We start from the raw sequence: 21,091 nt of genomic DNA on the forward strand, positions 1-21,091 counted from the left end.
TGTGTCAGAGTGTGTGTGTCAGAGTGTGTGTGTCAGAGTGTGTGTGTCAGAGTGTGTGTCAGAGTGTGTGGCAGAGTGTGTGTCAGAGTGTGTGTGTCAGAGTGTGTGGCAGAGTGTGTGTCAGAGTGTGTGTCAGAGTGTGTGGCAGAGTGTGTGTCAGAGTGTGTGTGTCAGAGTGTGTGTCAGAGTGTGTGTCAGAGTGTGTGGCAGAGTGTGTGTCAGAGTGTGTGTCAGAGTGTGTGTGTCAGAGTGTGTGTCAGAGTGTGTGTCAGAGTGTGTGGCAGAGTGTGTGTCAGAGTGTGACTTAGAGTGTGTGTGTCAGAGTGTGTGGCGGTGTGTGTGTGTCAGAGTGTGTGACAGAGTGTGTCAGAGTGTGTCAGAGTGTGTGTCAGAGTGTGTGTCAGAGGGTGTGTCAGAGTGTGTGTGTCACAGTGTGTGTCAGAGTGTGTGTCAGAGTGTGTGTCAGAGTGTGTGTGTCAGAGTGTGTGTCAGAGTGTGTGTCAGAGGGTGTGTCAGAGTGTGTGGCAGAGTGTGTGTTAGAGTGTGTGTGTTTCAGAGTGTGTGTGTGTCAGAGTGTGTGTCAGAGTGTGTGTGTCAGAGTGTGTGTGTGGCAGTGTGTGTTGCAGAGTGTGTGTGTCAAAGTGTGTGAGTGGCAGTGTGTGTGGCAGAGTGTGTGTCAGAGTGTGTGTCAGAGTGTGTGGCAGAGTGTGTGTCAGAGTGTGTGCCAGAGTGTGTGTCAGAGTGTGTGTCAGAGTGTGTGTCAGTGTGTTTGTCAGAGTGTGTGTGTCAGAGTGTGTGTGGCAGAGTGTTTGTCAGAGTGTGTGTGTCAGAGTGTGTTTGGCAGAGTGTGTGTCAGAGTGTGTGTCAGTGTGTGTCAGTGTGTGGCAGAGTGTGTGTCAGAGTGTGTGTCAGAGTGTGTGTGTGTCAGAGTGTGTGTCAGAGTGTGTGTGTCAGAGTGTGTGTGTCAGAGTGTGTGTCAGAGTGTGTGGCAGAGTGTGTGTGTCAGAGTGTGTGTGTCAGAGTGTGTGTCAGAGTGTGTGTGTCAGAGTGTGTGTGTCAGAGTGTGTGTCAGTGTGTGTCAGAGTGTGTGTGTTTCAGAGTGTGTGTGTGTCAGAGTGTGTGTCAGAGTGTGTGTGTCAGAGTGTGTGTCAGAGTGTGTGTGTCAGAGTGTGTGTCAGAGTGTGTGTGTTTCAGAGTGTGTGTGTGTCAGAGTGTGTGTGTCAGAGTGTGTGTGGCAGAGTGTGTGTCAGAGTGTGTGTGGCAGAGTGTGTGTCAGAGTGTGTGTCAGAGTGTGTGTGTCAGAGTGTGTGTCAGAGTGTGTGGCAGAGTGTGTGTCAGAGTGTGTGCCAGAGTGTGTGGCAGAGTGTGTGTCAGAGTGTGTGTGTGTGTGGCGGTGTGTGTGGCAGAGTGTGTGTCAGAGTGTGTGTGTCATAGTGTGTGTGTCAGAGTGTGTGTGTTTCAGAGTGTGTGTGTCAGAGTGTGTGTCTCAGAGTGTGTGTCAGAGTGTGTGTCAGTGTGTGGCAGAGTGTGTGTCAGAGTGTCTGTGTTTCAGAGTGTGTATGTGTCAGAGTGTGTGTCAGAGTGTGTGTCAGAGTGTGACTTAGAGTATGTGTCAGAGTGTGTGTCAGAGTGTGTGTCAGAGTGTGTGTCAGAGTGTGTGGCTGAGTGTGTGTCAGAATGTGTGGCTGAGTGTGTGTCAGAGTGTGTGTCAGAGTGTGTGTCAGAGTGTGACTTAGAGTGTGTGTCAGAGTGTGTGTCAGAGTGTGTGTCAGAGTGTGTGGCAGAGTGTGTGGCAGAGTGTGTCGGAGTGTGTGTGTCAGAGTGTGTGTCAGAGTGTGTGTCAGAGTGTGTGTCAGAGTGTGTGTCAGAGTGTGTGGCAGAGTGTGTGTTAGAGTGTGTGTGTTTCAGAGTGTGTGTGTGTCAGAGTGTGTGTCAGAGTGTGTGTGTCAGAGTGTGTGTGTCAGAGTGTTTGTCAGAGTGTGTGTCAGAGTGTGTTACAGAGTGTGTGTGTGTGTGTCAGAGTGTGTGTGTCAGAGTGTGTGTGTCAGAGTGTGTGTCAGAGTGTGTGTGTCAGAGTGTGTGTCAGAGTGTGTGTGTTTCAGAGTGTGTGTGTGTGTCAGAGTGTGTGTCAGAGTGTGTGTCAGAGTGTGTGTGTCAGAGTGTGTGTGGCAGAGCGTGTGTCAGAGTGTGTGTCCGAGTGTGTGTCAGTGTGTTTGTCAGAGTGTGTGTGTCAGAGTGTGTGTGTTTCAGAGTGTGTGTGTCAGAGTGTGTGTCTCAGAGTGTGTGTCAGAGTGTGTGTCAGTGTGTGGCAGAGTGTGTGTCAGAGTGTGTGTGTTTCAGAGTGTGTGTGTGTCAGAGTGTGTGTCAGAGTGTGTGTGTCAGAGTGTGTGTGTCAGAGTGTGTGTCAGAGTGTGTGTCAGAGTGTGTGTCAGAGTGTGAGTCAGAGTGTGTGTCAGAGTGTGTGTCAGAGTGTGTGGCTGAGTGTGTGTCAGAGTGTGTGTCAGAGTGTGTGTCAGAGTGTGTGGCAGAGTGTGTGTCAGAGTGTGTGTCAGAGTGTGTGTCAGAGTGTGTGGCAGAGTGTGTGTCAGAGTGTGTGTATTTCAGAGTGTGTGTGTGTCAGAGTGTGTGTCAGAGTGTGTGTGTCAGAGTGTGTGGCAGTGTGTGTTGTAGAGTGTCTGTCAGAGTGTGTGTCAGAGTGTGTGGCAGAGTGTGTTGTAGAGTGTCTGTCAGAGTGTGTGTCAGAGTGTGTGGCAGTGTGTGTTGTAGAGTGTCTGTCAGAGTGTGTGTCAGAGTGTGTGTCAGAGTGTGTGTCAGAGTGTGTGTGTCAGAGTTTGTGTCAGAGTGTGAGTCAGAGTGTGTGTCAGAGTGTGTTTCAGAGTGTGTGGCAGAGTGTGTGTCAGATTGTGTGTGTCAGAGTGTGTGTCAGAGTGTGTGGCAGAGTGTGTGTCAGAGTGTGTGTGTCAGAGTGTGTGTGTGGCAGTGTGTGTGGCAGAGTGTGTGTCAGAGTGTGTGTGTCAGAGTGTGTGTGTCAGAGTGTGTGGCAGAGTGTGTGTCAGAGTGTGTGTCAGAGTGTGTCAGAGTGTGTGTCAGAGAGTGTGTCAGAGTGTGTGGCAGAGTGTGTGTCAGAGTGTGTGTCAGAGTGTGTGGCAGAGTGTGTGTCAGAGTGTGTGTCAGAGTGTGTGTGTCAGAGTGTGTGTGGCAGAGTGTGTGTCAGAGTGTGTGTCAGAGTGTGTCGCAGAGTGTGTGTCAGAGTGTGTGGCAGAGTGTGTGTCAGAGTGTGTGTGTCAGAGTGTGTGTGTCAGAGTGTGTCAGAGTGTGTGTCAGAGTGTGTGTCAGAGTGTGTCAGAGTGTGTGTCAGAGTGTGTGGCAGAGTGTGTGTCAGAGTGTGTGTCAGAGTGTGTGGCAGAGTGTGTGTCAGAGTGTGTGTCAGAGTGTGTGTGTCAGAGTGTGTGTGGCAGAGTGTGTGTCAGAGTGTGTGTCAGAGTGTGTCGCAGAGTGTGTGTCAGAGTGTGTGGCAGAGTGTGTGTCAGAGTGTGTGTGTCAGAGTGTGTGTCAGAGTGTGTATCAGAGTGTGTGGCAGAGTGTGTGTCAGAGTGTGTGTCAGAGTGTGTGTCAGAGTGTGTGGCAGAGTGTGTGTCAGAGGGTGTGTCAGAGTGTGTGTGTTTCAGAGTGTGTGTCTGTCAGAGTGTGTGTGTCAGAGTGTGTGTGTCAGAGTGTGTGTCAGAGTGTGTGGCAGAGTGTGTGTCAGAGTGTGTGTCAGAGTGTGTGTGTCAGAGTGTGTGTGGCAGAGTGTGTGTCAGAGTGTGTGGCAGAGTGTGTGTGTCAGAGTGTGTGTGTTTCAGAGTGTGTGTGTGTCAGAGTATGTGTCAGAGTGTGTGTCAGAGTGTGTGTGTCAGAGTGTGTGTGTTTCAGAGTGTGTGTGTGTCAGAGTGTGTGTCTCAGAGTGTGTGTCAGAGTGTGTGTCAGTGTGTGGCAGAGTGTGTGTCAGAGTGTGTGTGTTTCAGAGTGTGTGTGTGTCAGAGTGTGTGTCAGAGTGTGTGTGTCAGAGTGTGTGTGGCAGAGTGTGACTTAGAGTGTGTGGCTGAGTGTGTGTCAGAGTGTGTGTCAGAGTGTGACTTAGAGTGTGTGTCAGAGTGTGTGTCAGAGTGTGTGTGTCAGAGTGTGTGTCAGAGGGTGTGTCAGAGTGTGTGTCAGAGTGTGTGTCAGAGTGTGTGTCAGTGTGACTTAGAGTGTGTGTCAGAGAGTGTGTCAGAGTGTGTGGCAGAGTGGATTGCCTCTGTGGTTTTTACATTTCATACTAAATCTGAATCAGTTTTATTCAACAAGACAAAATCTTCACATTATAAATATCCACTTTTTACATGAAACAGGTATAAATAGATGATATAAATATAATAGGATAAGTATAATTTATGACGTACATTCAAATTATTTTTGGAATTATGAGTTTCACATATTTTAAACATAAATCCAAGAAACACAAACAACAAAGTCAAACACGTCCTTTTCCTGTCGCTGCGGCCAAACGGTCCCGGTCCCGGTCCCGGTCCCGGTCCTGGCGCGCGCGTGCGTCACCAGCTCCAGTGATACACATGCGCCAGCGGCTGCAGCGCGTGCGGCTCGTGCGGCAGCAGCGCGGACACGCAGAGCGGCAGCACGCGCTCACATGCTTTGAGCTGCAGCGGCACGTGCAGGCGGCGCATGGGCAGAAGCTGCAGCGCCTCGAGGCCCCGCTCCGCGCGTGCGCGCTTCAGTTTGTAGCGGTGGTTCTGGAACCAGATCTTGACCTGGTTCGGGGTCAGGTGGATGAGGCCCGCGAGGCGCTCGCGCTCCGGGCCGGACAGGTACCGCTGCTGTTTGAAGCGCCGCTCCAGCTCCAGCGTCTGCGCTTTGGAGAACAGCACGCGCCGCTTCCGCCCGCGGCCTTTGGGCGCGTGAGCGGACGGAGCGCACGAGACCGGCACCGGGGCGGGGTCCATGGAGAGCGCGTGCGCGTGCACTGCGCCAGAAAAGACCAGAAACAAGAAGTTAATAAAAAAGAATAATTTACAACAGACAAAAAACATCTGTGACGCGCACAGGGGCCAGCCACAGGGGCCGCGCACAGGGGCCAGACGCAGGGGCCGCGCACAGGAGTCTCGCGCACAGGGGCCGCGCACAGGGGCCAGACGCAGGGGCCAAACTACTGAATAAACCGTGTATTCTCTGGGATTTTCCCCCTGAGCGCGTGTGAAAGGGGCCGCACAAAGAGCCACGGGCCCCGTGACCCTGAGTCTGGCCCCGCGTACGCGCTTTAGGGGAGTGTTTAATCTAATTATTCATTTTCATTATTATTTAGTTATTATTGCATTCTGTTTGTTTTTCAGACCTTTTTCCTCTTCCGCTTGAACAGAACATTTCACCGTAAATGTCCCGTGAGCCTTTGCGGGGCAGACCGATCTCCTTTGTCCCGGTGAAAACACAGATTAAAGACATAATGCGGCGCATTATCAGAGTTCATAAACGAGGCTTTAACAGTCTTTTGTCCGGCTCCACAGCGCAGCGGCGGGCCTGAGCCGGGGCCTGAGCCGGGGCCCGAGCCGGGGGCCCGGGGCCGCGGCGGGAGGCGGACCACACGGACACTGGGTAATGTGTTTAGAAACGTGCTTTTAAACACGAAGGAAAGAGACTTTAATGAGTTTAATCTCACGCAGAAGCAGAAGAGTTTTACTGCAATTTAATAAGAATCATAAAAGACAAATATGACAAGAAAGCGACTATTTATTTAAGTTTGTATTTATTTATAAAAGGAGAGATGAGACGCGCGCGGACATGATTTAGCTTTAGTTCAATGAAAATACTTCTACCTTTCAAATGAAAAACTAAACAATATTTAGTATTTATTTTAGATTTGATTTAAATTCATTACGGCCTCTTCACGGTCTAAAGAGCCTCATCCACAGCAAGAATCATTTGTTCAATTATTATTTATGAATTTAAAGAAATATATATATATATATATATATATATATATATATATTTTTTTTTTATCTAAGCTAAATTACTTGAATCTCATTTGGAGCTGGTAAACTTATGTATTTTAAGAGTATATTTTAAATAGACAAAATATATTGTTTGATTTAGTTTGTGGCATTTTTCATCAACAAAAGACGTGAAACACAAAGAAACGATTTCAGGCTCAATGTATTTACCACAATCCAATATTCTTAAAACATGATCATAATCATTAATAATAATAATAATTAAAATTATTATAATTATTATATTATAATAATAAATCTATAATAACAAAACAAACTAAATAAATCAACAAATCAATAATAATAATCATAATAATCATAATAATCATAATTAATAATAATAATAATAATAATAATAATAATAATAATAATAATAATACATTTGTAGAAGATGGTGACACATACAGAGGTTTTTAGAGTAAATGTTCTGACCTGAGAAGTGCTGCTCCGGAGCCTGAGTCCAGGGGCCGCTCCTCAGAACCAGGTCCGCCTCCGGGGCCTCGTGTCTGGGCTCGTCTCCTCGGCTCTGCCCTGGTCCCGATCCTGGTCCCGATCCTGGTCCCGATCCTGGTCCTGATCCTGGTCCGGCACTGATCCTGGAGTCTCTGGAGCTCTGCTTTGGACTGGACTCAGACTCAGGCAAGTCCAAGAGATCCCGTACAGAGAAACCGGTTCTGGACATGACTGAGGACTAGGTCTAAACCAGGACTAAACCAGGACTAAACCAGGACTAAACCAGGACTAAACCAGGACAAAACCAGGACTAAAGGAGAGGGCTCTGGCGCTCAGGAGAGAGAGCGGGCGAAGGGCGGAGCTAAGACTGGACTGAGGCTTGATTCTCCCCCAGTCCCTGTTTTACACTCATTAGAACCTTCTGCAGTTCCTGGTCCTTGGTTCCAGTTCTCATGTGATGTAGAAGATTGGACGTGTAAAGAGTCTCCAAACTCTCTTTCATTTATCACTATTTAAGACAGTTTTAAGTTATATTTACCGTACAATCATGAAAAAACATGCTACATGCAGTAAAATCTTTATTCTTGTGAACCACAAAACTGTCTCAGTCCAAACCAAAAAGAACTGATCAGACTCTGACACAAATGACCTCATCTGGGCTTCATCTGGGTCTCATCTGGGCTTCATCTGGGCTTCATCTGGGTCTCATCTGGGCTTCATCTGGGCTTCATCTGGGTCTCATCTGGGCTTCATCTGGGCTTCATCTGGGTCTCATCTGGGCTTCATCTGGGCTTCATCTGGGTCTCATCTGGGCTTCATCTGGGCTTCATCTGGGTCTCATCTGGGCTTCATCTGGGCTTCATCTGGGTCTCATCTGGGCTTCATCTGGGCTTCATCTGGGTCTCATCTGGGCTTCATCTGGGCTTCATCTGGGTCTCATCTGGGTCTCATCTGGGCTTCATCTGGGCTTCATCTGGGTCTCATCTGGGCTTCATCTGGGCTTCATCTGGGTCTCATCTGGGTCTCATCTGGGCTTCATCTGGGCTTCATCTGGGCTTCATCTGGGCTTCATCTGGGCTTCATCTGGGCTTCATCTGGGCCTCATCTGGGCTTCATCTGGGCTTCATCTGGGCTTCATCTGGGCTTCATCTGGGCATTATCTGGGCTTCATCTGGGCTTCATCTAGGCTTCATCTGGACCTCATCTGGGCTTCATCTGGGCTTCGTCTTGGCCTCATTGGGGCTTCATCTGGGCCTCATCGGGGCTTCATCTGGGCCTCATCTGGGCCTCATCTGGGCCTTATCTGGGCTTCATCGGGGCCTCGTCTAGGCCTCGTCTGGGCTTCATCTGGGCTTCATTGGGGCTTCATCTAGGCCTCATCGGGGCCTCATCGGGGCTTCATCTGGGCTTCAATGGGGCTTCATCTAGAACTCATCTAGGCTTCATCGGGGCTTCATCTGGGCCTCATCTGGGCCTTATCTGGGCTTCATCTGGGCTTCATCTGGACCTCATCTGGGCTTCATCTGGACCTCATCGGGGCCTCATCGGGGCTTCATCTGGGCTTTGTCTTGGCCTCATTGGGGCTTCATCTGGGCCTCATCGGGGCTTCATCTGGGCCTCATCTGGGCCTCATCTGGGCCTTATCTGGGCTTCATCGGGGCCTCGTCGGTGCTTCGTCTGGGCTTCATCGGGACTTCATCTGGGCCTCATCTGGGCCTCATCGGGGCCTCATCTGGGCCTTATCGGGGCTTCATCGGAGCTTCATCTGGGCCTCATCGGGGCTTCATCGGGGCCTCATCGGAGCTTCATCTGGGCTTCATTGGGGCTTCATCTGGGCCTCATCGGGGCCTCAATGTGGATTTCGTACCTTTTGTTGAGTAAATCAATATTTTAAAGCCCTTGGAGACCACGACTGATGTTTTGTGCTCTACAAGAATCCTTTGACTTGTTTTGAAGCGATGGAGCTGAAGGTCCAGGACACTGAATCTGACTTGTCGTCGGTATAATTTGGTGAGAAACTATTTAAATTTAGTTGCCAAATTACATTTAAATGTTTTTATTTTTCTTCTGTGAAAAAGCTTATAAAATATGAAAAACAAACACAGAGCAAAAGAAACAGGACCAGAGAGAAGACCTGACCTAGAGAGCCCTAAAAACAGGAAACGTGTTTTCTGAACGTCCAGTATCATGTCAGTCCAGCCCTTGATCGTCTGAGCATTTTGTGTCATTTCTTTATAAACGCCTTTTTGGATAATGGCATGTCCTGAGGCCCAACTACAGAGTCCTGAGGCCCAACTACAGAGTCCTGAGGCCCAACTACAGAGTCCTGAGGCCCAACTACAGAGTCCTGAGGCCCAACTATAGAGTCCTGAGGCCCAAATACAGAGTCCTGAGGCCCAACTACAGAGTCCTGAGGCCCAACTACAGAGTCCTGAGGCCCAACTATAGAGTCCTGAGGCCCAAATACAGAGTCCTGAGGCCCAACTACAGAGTCCTGAGGCCCAACTACAGAGTCCTGAGGCCCAGTGGATGGTGATGTCATAAATTGTATGACTTTGTTGATCTCAGTCTAAACTTGTGAACAACAGGACAATCTCAAAACACATGATGGTGAGGCCCAAAGACAGGGGCCTCACTTGGGCCTCCAACAGTCTGCCTCCCGCTGCCACATCCTCTTCAACAGTCTGCCTCCCGCTGCCACATCCTCTTCAACAGTCTGCCTCCCGCTGCCACATCCTCTCCAACAGTCTGCCTCCCGCTGCCACATCCTCTCCAACAGTCTGCCTCCTGCTGCCACATCCTCTCCAACAGTCTGCCTCCCGCTGCCACATCCTCTTCAACAGTCTGCCTCCCGCTGCCACATCCTCTCCAACAGTCTGCCTCCCGCTGCCACATCCTCTCCAACAGTCTGCCTCCTGCTGCCACATCCTCTCCAACAGTCTGACCCCCGCTGCCACATCCTCTCCAACAGTCTGCCTCCCGCTGCCACATGCTCCCCAACCGTCTGCCCCCTGCTGCCACATCCTCTTCAACAGTCTTCCTCCCACTGCCACATCCTCTCCAACAGTCTTCCTCCCGCTGCCACATCCTCTTCAACAGTCTGCCTCCTGCTGCCACATCCTCTTCAACAGTCTTCCTCCCGCTGCCACATCCTCTCCAACAGTCTGCCTCCTGCTGCCACATCCTCTCCAACAGTCTGTCTCCTGCTGCCACATCCTCTCCAACAGTCTGCCTCCTGCTGCCACATCCTCTCTAACAGTCTGCCTCCTGCTGCCACATCCTCTTCAACAGTCTTCCTCCCACTGCCACATCCTCTTCAACAGTCTGCCTCCTGCTGCCACATCCTCTTCAACAGTCTTCCTCCCGCTGCCACATCCTCTCCAACAGTCTGCCTCCTGCTGCCACATCCTCTCCAACAGTCTGACCCCCGCTGCCACATCCTCTCCAACAGTCTGCCTCCCGCTGCCACATGCTCCCCAACAGTCTGCCCCCTGCTGCCACATCCTCTTCAACAGTCTGCCTCCCGCTGCCACATCCTCTCCAGCAGTCTGCCTCCTGCTGCCACATGCTATCCAACAGTCTGCCTCCCGCTGCCACATCCTCTTCAACAGTCTGCCTCCCGCTGCCACATCCTCTCCAACAGTCTGCCTCCCACTGCCACATGCTCCCCAACAGTCTGCCCCCTGCTGCCACATCCTCTCCAACAGTCTGCCTCCCGCTGCCATATCCTCTCCAACAGTCTGCCTCCTGCTGCCACATCCTCTCCAACAGTCTGACCCCTGCTGCCACATCCTCTCCAACAGTCTGCCTCCCGCTGCCACATCCTCTCCAACAGTCTGCCTCCCGCTGCCACATGCTCCCCAACAGTCTGCCCCCTGCTGCCACATCCTCTTCAACAGTCTGCCTCCCGCTGCCACATCCTCTCCAGCAGTCTGCCTCCTGCTGCCACATGCTATCCAACAGTCTGTCTCCTGCTGCCACATCCTCTTCAAAAGTCTGCCTCCTGCTGCCACATCCTCTTCAACAGTCTGACCCCTGCTGCCACATCCTCTCCAACAGTCTGCCTCCCGCTGCCACATGCTCTCCAACAGTCTGCCTCCTGCTGCCACATCCTCTCCAACAGTCTGCCTCCTGCTGCCACATGCTCTCCAACAGTCTGCCTCCTGCTGCCACATCCTCTCCAACAATCTGCCTCCCGCTGCCACATGCTCTCCAACAGTCTGCCTCCTGCTGCCACATCCTCTCCAACAATCTGCCTCCCGCTGCCACATGCTCTCCAACAGTCTGCCTCCCGCTGCCACATGCTCTCCAACAGTCTTCCTCCCGCTGCCACATCCTCTCCAACAGTCTGTCTCCCGCTGCCACATGCTCTCCAACAGTCTGCCTCCTGCTGCCACATGCTCTCCAACAGTCTGCCTCCTGCTGCCACATGCTCTCCAACAGTCTGCCTCCTGCTGCCACATCCTATCCAACAATCTGCCTCCCGCTGCCACATGCTCTCCAACAGTCTGCCTCCTGCTGCCACATGCTCTCCAACAGTCTGCCTCCTGCTGCCACATGCTCTCCAACAGTCTGTCTCCCGCTGCCACATGCTCTCCAACAGTCTGCCTCCTGCTGCCACATGCTCTCTAACAGTCTGCCTCCTGCTGCCACATGCTCTCCAACAATCTGCCTCCCGCTGCCACATGCTCTCCAACAGTCTGCCTCCTGCTGCCACATGCTCTCCAACAATCTGCCTCCCGCTGCCACATGCTCTCCAACAGTCTGCCTCCTGCTGCCACATCCTCTCCAACAGTCTGCCTCCTGCTGCCACATGCTCTCCAACAGTCTGCCTCCTGCTGCCACATCCTATCCAACAATCTGCCTCCCGCTGCCACATGCTCTCCAACAGTCTGCCTCCTGCTGCCACATGCTCTCCAACAATCTGCCTCCCGCTGCCACATGCTCTCCAACAGTCTGCCTCCTGCTGCCACATGCTCTCCAACAGTCTGCCTCCTGCTGCCTCTCAGTATAAGGCCTGTACAGGAACCCCCGGCACCACATTACACTGGTGTAATGTGGTGCATAAACATGTGACACTGGCGCCCCCTGGTGTTCATCTCCTCCACGTGTCACAGAGACAGAACTTGTTCTTTCTTGTTCCTCCAGAGCCTCTTGAGCTCCACACGTCTGATGTAGCTGAATGTGAAGATTCCAGTCTCCTCCACTGATCAGGGTCAGGGTCAGGGTCAGGGGTCAGGGTTCCCTCAGAGTGGTTCACTTCAGCTCCATGACATCAGCAGAGACGGTGACATTGTATCGTAAATGTCTCCAAGTATTTTACACTTTCCCACATGTGGCACAAGGAGATGTGTTTCTCACAGAGTTTATGTCCAAAAGCAGACGCCAACATGGAGCTTCTCCTGGTGTTCTGAGGATGTGTATTTTACCCTCTAAAGTCACAGAAGAGTCACGGGGAAAAATAACTCATGTCTCAGTTTTCTCCTCCTGAGCTCATGAGTCTCCTTTAACCCTGGAGATCTCCTTGAACCCTGGAGGTCTCCTTTAACTCTGGAGGTCTCCTTTAACTCTGGAGGTCTCCTTTAACTCTGGAGGTCTCCTTTAACCCTGGAGGTCTCCTTTAACTCTGGAGGTCTCCTTTAACTCTGGAGGTCTCCTTTAACTCTGGAGGTCTCCTTTAACTCTGGAGGTCTCCTTTAACCCTAGAGGTCTCCTTTAACTCTGGAGGTCTCCTTTAACTCTGGAGGTCTCCTTTAACCCTGGAGGTCTCCTTTAACTCTGGAGGTCTCCTTTAACCCTGGAGGTCTCTTTTAACCCTGGAGGTCTCCTTTATCCCTGGAGGTCTCCTTTAACCCTGGAGGTCTCCTTTAACTCTGGAGGTCTCATTTAACCCTGGAGGTCTCCTTTAACCCTGGAGGTCTCCTTTAACCCTGGAGGTCTCCTTTAACTCTGGAGGTCTCCTTTAACCCTGGAGGTCTCCTTTAACCCTGGAGGTCTCCTTTAACCCTGGAGGTCTCCTTTAACCCTGGAGGTCTCCTTTAACTCCCTGGTTCGCACAGGGCCGGAGGTAGAAAGCGCTACAAAGATGCAAAGTAAGGTTTCAGCAGGTGTCGAGATCTAGATACAGGAACAATACTCGTCTGAAGAAGCAGTTCTCAAGCAACAACCCCAAATCTGTGTGAGGGGCCCCCACCATCACAGACTCCTCCCCCCTCACCATCACAGACTCCTCCCTCCAGCCCCCCCTCACCATCACAGACTCATCCCTCCAGCCCCCCCCCACCATAACAGACTCCTCCCCCCACCATAACAGACTCCTCCCCCCACCATAACAGACTCCTCCCCCCACCATAACAGACTCCTCCCCCACCATAACAGACTCCTCCCCCCACCATAACAGACTCCTCCCCCCACCATAACAGACTCCTCCCCCCACCATAACAGACTCCTCCCCCCACCATAACAGACTCCTCCCCCCACCATAACAGACTCCTCCCCCCACCATAACAGACTCCTCCCCCCACCATAACAGACTCCTCCCCCCACCATAACAGACTCCTCCCCCCCACCATAACAGACTCCTCCCCCCACCATAACAGACTCCTCCCCCCCACTATAACAGACTCCTCCCCCCCACCATAACAGACTCCTCCCCCCACCATAACGGACTCCTCCTCCCCACCATCACAGACTCCTCCCCCCCACCATCACAGACTCCTCCCCCCCACCATAAAAGACTCCTCCCCCCCACCATCACAGACTCCTCCCCCCACCATCTCAGACTCCACCCCCCTGACCATCACAGACTCCTCCCCCCCCACCATCACAGACTCCTCCCCCCCACCATCTCAGACTCCACCCCCCTCACCATCTCAGACTCCTCCCCCAGCCCCGCCTCATCATCACAGACTCCTCCCCCCAGCCCCCCCTCAGCATCACAGACTCCTCCCCCCTGCCCCCCCTCACCATCTCAGACTCCTCCCCCAGCCCCCCATCACCATCTCAGACTCCTCCCCCCAGCCCCCCCTCACCATCACAGACTCCTCCCCCCAGCCCCCCCTCACCATCACAGACTCCTCCCCCCAGCCCCCCCTCACCATCAAAGACTCCTCCCTCCAGCCCCCCCTCACCATCAAAGACTCCTCCCCCCAGCCCCCCCTCACCATCACAGACTCCTCCTCCCAGCCCCCCCTCACCATCACAGACTGCTCCCCCAGCCCCCCCTCACCATCAAAGACTCCTCCCCCCAGCCCCCCCTCATCATCACAGACTCCTCCCCCCAGCCCTCCCTCACCATCACAGACTCCTCCCCCAGCCCCCCCTCACCATCACAGACTCCTCCCCCCAGCCCCCCCTCACCATCAAAGACTCCTCCCCCCAGCCCTCCCTCACCATCTCAGACTCCCCCCCCCAGCCCCCCCTCACCATCACAGACTCCTCCCCCCAGCCCTCCCTCACCATCACAGACTCCTCCCCCAGCCCCCCCTCACCATCACAGACTCCTCCCCCCAGCCCCCCCTCACCATCACAGACTCCTCCCTCCAGCCCCCCCTCACCATCACAGACTCCTCCCCCCAGCCCCCCCTCACCATCAAAGACTCCTCCCCCCAGCCCCCCCTCACCATCACAGACTCCTCCCTCCAGCCCCCCCTCACCATCACAGACTCCTCCCTCCAGCCCCCCCTCACCATCACAGACTCCTCCCTCCAGCCCCCCCTCACCATCACAGACTCCTCCCCCCAGCCCCCCCTCACCATCACAGACTCCTCCCTCAGCCCCCCCTCACCATCACAGACTCCTCCCCCCCACCATAACAGACTCCTCCCCCCACCATAACGGACTCCTCCTCCCCACCATCACAGACTCCTCCCTCCAGCCCCCCCTCACCATCACAGACTCCTCCCCCCAGCCCCCCCTCACCATCACAGACTCCTCCCTCAGCCCCCCCTCACCATCACAGACTCCTCCCCCCCCACCATAACAGACTCCTCCCCCCACCATAACGGACTCCTCCTCCTCACCATCACAGACTCCTCCCCCCAGCCCCCCCTCACCATCACAGACTCCTCCCCCCAGCCCTCCCTCACATCACAGACTCCTCCCCCCAGCCCCCCCTCACCATCACAGACTCCTCCCTCCTCACCATCACAGACTCCTCCCTCCAGCCCCCCCTCACCATCACAGACTCATCCCTCCAGCCCCCCCTCACCATCACAGACTCATCCCTCCAGCCCCCCCTCACCATCACAGACTCCTCCCCCAGCCCCCCCTCACCATCACAGACTCCTCCCCCCAGCCCCCCCTCACCATCAAAGACTCCTCCCCCCAGCCCCCCCTCACCATCACAGACTCCTCCCCCCAGCCCTCCCTCACCATCACAGACTCCTCCCCCAGCCCCCCCTCACCATCACAGACTCCTCCCTCAGCCGCCCCTCACCATCACAGACTCCTCCCCCCAGCCCCCCCTCACCATCACAGACTCCTCCCCCCAGCCCTCCCTCACCATCTCAGACTCCTCCCCCCAGCCCCCCCTCACCATCACAGACTCCTCCCTCCAGCCCCCCCTCACCATCACAGACTCCTCCCCCCAGCCCCCCCTCACCATCAAAGACTCCTCCCCCCAGCCCCCCCTCACTATCACAGACTCCTCCTCCCAGCCCCCCCTCACCATCACAGACTCCTCCCTCCAGCCCCCCCTCACCATCACAGACTCCTCCCCCCAGCCCCCCCTCACCATCACAGACTCCTCCCTCAGTCCCCCCTCACCATCACAGACTCCTCCCCCCAGCCCCCCCTCACCATCACAGACTCCTCCCCCCAGCCCTCCCTCACCATCTCAGACTCCTCCCCCCAGCCCCCCCTCACCATCACAGACTCCTCCCTCCAGCCCCCCCTCACCATCACAGACTCCTCCCTCCAGCCCCCCCTGACCATCAGAGACTCCTCCCCCCAGCCCCCCCTCACCATCACAGACTCCTCCCTCACTCCCCTCAGGCAGGAGGCCACTCCCCTCTGGCAGGAGGCCACTCCCCTCAGGCAGGAGGCCACGCCCCTCAGGCAGGAGGCCACTCCCCTCAGGCAGGGGGCCACTCCCCTCATGCAGGAGGCCACTCCCCTCAGGCAGGAGGCCACTCCCCTCATGCAGGAGGCCACGCCCCTCAGGCAGGAGGCCACTCCCCTCAGGCAGGAGGCCACTTCCCTCATGCAGGAGGCCACTCCCCTCAGGCAGGAGGCCACTCCCCTCATGCAGGAGGCCACGCCCCTCAGGCAGGAGGCCACTCCCGTCAGGCAGGAGGCCACTCCCCTCATGCAGGAGGCCACTCCCCTCAGGCAGGAGGCCACTCTTCTCAGGCAGGAGGCCACTCCCCTCATGCAGGAGGCCACTCCCCTCAGGCAGGAGGCCACTCCCCTCATGCAGGAGGCCACTCCCCTCAGGCAGGAGGCCACGCCCCTCAGGCAGGAGGCCACTCCCCTCAGGCAGGGGGCCACTCCCCTCAGGCAGGAGGCCACTCCCCTCATGCAGGAGGCCACTCCCCTCAGGCAGGAGGCCACTCTTCTCAGGCAGGAGGCCACTCCCCTCATGCAGGAGGCCACTCCCCTCAGGCAGGAGGCCACTCCCCTCATGCAGGAGGCCACTCCCCTCAGGCAGGAGGCCACGCCCCTCAGGCAGGAGGCCACTCCCCTCAGGCAGGGGGCCACTCCCCTCATGCAGGAGGCCACTCCCCTCAGGCAGGAGGCCACTCCCCTCATGCAGGAGGCCACGCCCCTCAGGCAGGAGGCCACTCCCCTCAGGCAGGAGGCCACTTCCCTCATGCAGGAGGCCACTCCCCTCAGGCAGGAGGCCACTCCCCTCATGCAGGAGGCCACGCCCCTCAGGCAGGAGGCCACTCCCGTCAGGCAGGAGGCCACTCCCCTCAGGCAGGAGGCCACTCCCCTCAGGCAGGAGGCCACTCCCCTCAGGCAGGGGGCCACTCCCCTCATGCAGGAGGCCACTCCCCACATGCAGGAGGCCACTCCCCTCATGCAGGAGGCCACGCCCCTCAGGCAGGAGGCCACTCCCCTCAGGCAGGAGGCCACTCCCCTCAAGCAGGAGGCCACTCCCCTCATGCAGGAGGCCACTCCCCTCAGGCAGGAGGCCACTCCCCTCAGGCAGGAGGCCACTCCCCTCAGGCAGGAGGCCACTCCCCTCATGCAGGAGGCCACTCCCTTCAGGCAGGAGGCCACTCCCCTCATGCAGGAGGCCACTCCCCTCATGCAGGAGGCCACTCCCTTCAGGCAGGAGGCCACTCCCCTCATGCAGGAGGCCACTCCCCTCAGGCAGGAGGCCACTCCCTTCAGGCAGGAGATCACTCCCCTCAAGCAGGAGGCCACTCCCCTCAGGCAGGAGGCCACTCCCTTCAGGCAGGAGGCCACTCCCCTCATGCAGGAGGCCACGCCCCTCAGGCAGGAGGCCACTCCCGTCAGGCAGGAGGCCACTCCCCTCATGCAGGAGGCCACTCCCCTCAAGCAGGAGGCCACGCCCCTCAGGCAGGAGGCCACTCCCGTCAGGCAGGAGGCCACTCCCCTCATGCAGGAGGCCACGCCCCTCAGGCAGGAAGCCACTTCCGTCAGGCAGGAGGCCACTCCCCTCAGGCAGGAGGCCACTCCCCTCAGGCAGGAGGCCACTCCATTCAGGCAGGAGGCCACTCCCCTCATGCAGGAGGCCACTCCCCTCAGGTAGGAGGCCACTCCCCTCAGGCAGGAGGCCACGCCCCTCAGGCAGGAGGCCACTCCCCTCATGCAGGAGGCCACGCCCCTCAGGCAGGAGGCCACTCCCCTCAGGCAGGATGCCACTCCCCTCATGCAGGAGGCCACTCCCCTCAGGCAGGAGGCCACTCCCCTCATGCAGGAGGCCACTCCCCTCATGCAGGAGGCCACTCCCCTCAGGCAGGAGGCCACTCCCCTCAGGCAGGAGGCCACTCCCCTCATGCAGGAGGCCACTCCCCTCAGGCAGGAGGCCACTCCCCTCAGGCAGGAGGCCACTCCCCTCAGGCAGGAGGCCACTCCCCTCAAGCAGGAGGCCACTCCCCTCAGGCAGGAGGCCACTCCCCTCATGCAGGAGGCCACTCCCCTCAGGCAGGAGGCCACTCCCCTCAGGCAAGAGGCCACTCCCCTCAGGCAGGAGGCTCCTGTCACAAGAACAGTTTCTTTCCCTCTGATGCTGGACTCATGAACTCTGCACCTGTCACTCACTGCACTACATAACTTTATGTTTTATTATGTACAGATCATGATCAGATCATTGTTCATTGTTTTGTTGTTTGTGTTGCATGAATCACCAGGACAAGTTCCTATGTCTGTACATTTTGTTCATGAAATGATTATGTTTCAGTCCAAACAAGGCAGAATTCAACATGTTTTTCTTTACAAAGTCTTTAAATGTTCACTGCATTTTTGAACTGTAAAATAAACAGATAAGAAGTATAAGAAAGAAATATCGAGTTCACGTTCTGAACATGAATCCACTTTATTGTTGGTCTCACGGCGCCACCTGCTGGTTGAATCAGGCACGAGACAAACTAATACTTTATTTATTCAGCACATTTTACAAACACAACCATTGACAAAGTGCTGCGAAACTAAATGAAGACAGCAATAAATGGTAAATAAAACATGTGACAAAACAAATGGCTAAAAACAATAAAATAACATAAATGAATCAAATGAATATTGTTTTGATATAATCTGTAATATTTGCACCGCAACAGTCCAAGTGTCACTAATATGAACTCTCCTGATCGGAGAAGCAAATGAAAAAGATCCATGATACATACATTATATTTTATTTGCGATTTTGGCTCGGTAAACCGGAAGTGTGCGTCAAGCGGAAGTGTGCGTCAAGCGGAAGTGTGCGTCAACCAGAAGTTTGCGTCAACACGCCGCAGATCCTGCACTGACTCGTTTCTCGGATTTATTTTACTTTATTTAGCGTTATTTAATATTATTTGACAGTTTGTCACATAAAACGCGTCTGTTTGCGCTGCATTAAAGTCAAAGGTGAGAAAAGTGTCGCTTTTATCTTCACTTTGTGCCACGTTTGGTTTAAAGTCTTTTATAATATTATTATAATATGTTATATTATTATATGACTCTTTTAGTAGAAGCTGGAGTAAATATGAATCCCAGTTTTACGCCGGTGGAAGATAAAAGCTGAAAATGACAAAGTAACGTTTACACTTACACTTAAATAATTAAAGTTATTGTTTGTCATGGAGGCAGGAGGCCACTCCCCTCAGGCAGGAGGCCACTCCCCTCATGCAGGAGGCCACTCCCTTCAGGCAGGAGGCCACTCCCCTCATGCAGGAGGCCACTCCCCTCATGCAGGAGGCCACTCCCTTCAGGCAGGAGGCCACTCCCCTCATGCAGGAGGCCACTCCCCTCAGGCAGGAGGCCACTCCCTTCAGGCAGGAGATCACTCCCCTCAAGCAGGAGGCCACTCCCCTCAGGCAGGAGGCCACTCCCTTCAGGCAGGAGGCCACTCCCCTCATGCAGGAGGCCACGCCCCTCAGGCAGGAGGCCACTCCCGTCAGGCAGGAGGCCACTCCCCTCATGCAGGAGGCCACTCCCCTCAAGCAGGAGGCCACGCCCCTCAGGCAGGAGGCCACTCCCGTCAGGCAGGAGGCCACTCCCCTCATGCAGGAGGCCACGCCCCTCAGGCAGGAAGCCACTTCCGTCAGGCAGGAGGCCACTCCCCTCAGGCAGGAGGCCACTCCCCTCAGGCAGGAGGCCACTCCATTCAGGCAGGAGGCCACTCCCCTCATGCAGGAGGCCACTCCCCTCAGGTAGGAGGCCACTCCCCTCAGGCAGGAGGCCACGCCCCTCAGGCAGGAGGCCACTCCCCTCATGCAGGAGGCCACGCCCCTCAGGCAGGAGGCCACTCCCCTCAGGCAGGATGCCACTCCCCTCATGCAGGAGGCCACTCCCCTCAGGCAGGAGGCCACTCCCCTCATGCAGGAGGCCACTCCCCTCATGCAGGAGGCCACTCCCCTCAGGCAGGAGGCCATGCCCCTCAGGCAGGAAGCCACTTCCGTCAGGCAGGAGGCCACTCCCCTCAGGCAGGAGGCCACTCCCCTCAGGCAGGAGGCCACTCCCCTCAAGCAGGAGGCCACTCCCGTCAGGCAGCAGGCCACTCCCCTCATGCAGGAGGCCACTCCCCTCAGGCAGGAGATCACTCCCCTCATGCAGGAGGCCACTCCCCTCAGGCAGGAGGCCACTCCCTTCAGGCAGGAGGCCACTCCCCTCAGGCAGGAGTCCACTCCTTTCAAGCACGAGGCCACTCCCTTCAGGCAGGAGGCCACTCCCCTCATGCAGGAGGCCACTCCCCTCAGGCAGGTGGCCACTCCCCTCAAGCAGGAGGCCACTCCCCTCAGGCAGGAGGCCACTCCCTTCAGGCAGGAGGCCACTCCCCTCAGGCAGGAGGCCACTCCCTTCAGGCAGGAGGCCACTCCCTTCAGGCAGGAGGCCACTCCCCTCAGGCAGGAGGCCACTCCCCTCAAGCAGGAGGCCACTCCCCTCAGGCAGGAGGCCACTCCCCTCAGGCAGGAGGCCACTCCCCTCAGGCAGGAGGCCACTCCCCTCATGCCGGAGGCCACTCCCCTCAGGCAGGAGGCCACTCCCCTCAGGCAGGAGGCCACTCCCCTCATGCAGGAGGCCACTCCCCTCAGGCAGGAGGCCACTCCCCTCAGGCAGGAGGCCACTCCCCTCAGGCAGGAGGCCACTCCCCTCAAGCAGGAGGCCACTCCCCTCAGGCAGGAGGCCACTCCCCTCATGCAGGAGGCCACTCCCCTCAGGCAGGAGGCCACTCCCCTCAGGCAAGAGGCCACTCCCCTCAGGCAGGAGGCTCCTGTCACAAGAACAGTTTCTTTCCCTCTGATGCTGGACTCATGAACTCTGCACCTGTCACTCACTGCACTACATAACTTTATGTTTTATTATGTACAGATCATGATCAGATCATTGTTCATTGTTTTGTTGTTTGTGTTGCATGAATCACCAGGACAAGTTCCTATGTCTGTACATTTTGTTCATGAAATGATTATGTTTCAGTCCAAACAAGGCAGAATTCAACATGTTTTTCTTTACAAAGTCTTTAAATGTTCACTGCATTTTTGAACTGTAAAATAAACAGATAAGAAGTATAAGAAAGAAATATCGAGTTCACGTTCTGAACATGAATCCACTTTATTGTTGGTCTCACGGCGCCACCTGCTGGTTGAATCAGGCACGAGACAAACTAATACTTTATTTATTCAGCACATTTTACAAACACAACCATTGACAAAGTGCTGCGAAACTAAATGAAGACAGCAATAAATGGTAAATAAAACATGTGACAAAACAAATGGCTAAAAACAATAAAATAACATAAATGAATCAAATGAATATTGTTTTGATATAATCTGTAATATTTGCACCGCAACAGTCCAAGTGTCACTAATATGAACTCTCCTGATCGGAGAAGCAAATGAAAAAGATCCATGATACATACATTATATTTTATTTGCGATTTTGGCTCGGTAAACCGGAAGTGTGCGTCAAGCGGAAGTGTGCGTCAAGCGGAAGTGTGCGTCAACCAGAAG

At 55.0% G+C, this 21,091-nt stretch overlaps 1 protein-coding gene across 1 annotated transcript in view; it reads left to right on the top strand.

Moving 5' to 3' along the window:
• xrn2 (5'-3' exoribonuclease 2) overlaps positions 1-21,091 on the top strand; it is a 356,508-nt gene that overhangs the window by 92,149 nt on the left and 243,268 nt on the right. The gene's annotated exons all lie outside the window — the stretch shown is intronic.

This window comes from Eucyclogobius newberryi, unplaced genomic scaffold, assembly GCF_026437365.1.
Source record: "Eucyclogobius newberryi isolate DKJ021-1_F unplaced genomic scaffold, fEucNew1.0.hap1 SCAF_1, whole genome shotgun sequence".
Classification (NCBI taxonomy): domain Eukaryota; kingdom Metazoa; phylum Chordata; class Actinopteri; order Gobiiformes; family Gobiidae; genus Eucyclogobius; species Eucyclogobius newberryi.